We start from the raw sequence: 1,846 nt of genomic DNA on the forward strand, positions 1-1,846 counted from the left end.
AGATGAGATAGAAACTCTCCCCCGAAAAACCCCAAACCACTTATTATCCTAAAGGTCTAAAGTTTCTCACTGAATTGAACAAAGTTCTAAAGAAAATAAAACCAAATATTTTTTATGACCAATCTCCTTCAAATTTGCAATCTTAGAGTCACATAAAAATTCTTCAGTGTCTACAATGAGAAAAGAGTACATTTTAGTGCTCTATAATTCAGGAACTTCTTGATATGGGTTGGAATATCATAAATAATGAACAATAATAATAAATAATAATGTGTATCACAGGATATGAAGAACTAACAGGACATTTTAATGAGCATGGATTAATTTATTTCATTTCTTACAGCTCAATTATTTTCCTTTACACAGTCTGAAAACAGTTTGAAAAGTTAAGCAATGCATATGTGATGGTTAACCTTGATTGTCAACTTGACGGGATCTATAATCACCTAGGAGACAAACCTCTGCCCATGTCTGTGAGGGGGTTTCTAGTAGGAGTTAGTTGATGAAGGGAGACCCACCCTAAATGTGGGCAGCACCATCCAATGGGCTGGGGGTTTCTGGACTGCGTGGAAAGGGGAAAGCAAGCTGAGGACGAGCATTCAGTTCATATCGCCCTTCTTCCTGACTGTGGATGCAACGTGACCAGCTGCCTCCCCCCCTGCCCCCCCGCTGCCTTGCCTCCCTACCATGAGGGTCTTGAACGTAAACTGTGAGTCTCACCAAATCAACCTAATTCTCCTTAAGTTTCTCTTCCCAGTTATTTTGTGACAGCAGTGAAAGAAGTAGTAACAGCATCCAAGTCATGTTCAAGGCATCTAATCAGGTTACTAATCCAAAGAACATCATTTAAATTACTGGGCATTAGAAAGTCAATATAGAGAAGGCAAATCAGTCCTGGCCGACGGCATTGAGGAAGAAACGTACATTGTAATTCCATTCTACTTGAAAGATACAACACTCCTGGTACTTCTCTAAATGATCCACTAAACCTAAAAATGTGAGAAAGTTTTAGAATTGGTCATGATTACAGTCAGTACACAGCAATCCAGTACCTACTTAGAACAGATGAAATGGAATTTCTGAGTGTCAGAAACTGCCTGCTTTTGTACAAATGGAAAAAATATAGTCCTCCTGTCATGGTCTACCAGTAGAGTGTCAATCCCACTGATAACTATGGTACAGAATAAAGGGCACAGAAGCACATGAAAGCCATTTGAAAAACACTTGAGAAAAATTAAAAACGTTTTTGTAGTATGGTGTGCTCCTCTAAAGCACAGGACAAAGTGGGTACGACAGGGGAAACTTCTAGAACTGCCAGCTCAGGTATAAGTGTCCTATGCCAAGTCCCCTTCAGGAATATAAAAACTGATGGTCAAGATCATTTATGAAGGCCTGCAGGGTCCTGGGAATCACATCTCCTCAAGAGCTGGAAGATATCCTAGGAAGTCCGCTTACCTCCACACTGCAGATCCAAGGAGAGAGAAGCCAACTGCCAAATACTTAGCCCATTCTGTAATGGTGACCAGCTGCCCCGAGAGCCCCTGTCTTTTCAGGCAAGATGGAGCTAGAGAGAAGGAGCGCATTCAAAAGTGACAACTGAAAGTCTTAACCAACAAAACTACAACCTTGAAATGAACCCAAGTAAACAAATGACTAGAATAATCACAAGCAAGTTCAAGTTAATCAGAACATTATCAAATCCACTAAAACCTTTGGAATTGGTGTGGAGTAGATCAAATGATTTTCCTAACTGGATGCCAGAAGAACACAGATGCTGATTGACTTATTAAAGCATTTCATAACCTGCCAACTAAAAGATTTCTAAAAAGAACAACTTACACTATTT

Source organism: Nannospalax galili, unplaced genomic scaffold, assembly GCF_000622305.1.
Source record: "Nannospalax galili isolate Female #2095 unplaced genomic scaffold, S.galili_v1.0 scaffold1593, whole genome shotgun sequence".
NCBI classification, from domain to species: Eukaryota; Metazoa; Chordata; class Mammalia; order Rodentia; family Spalacidae; genus Nannospalax; species Nannospalax galili.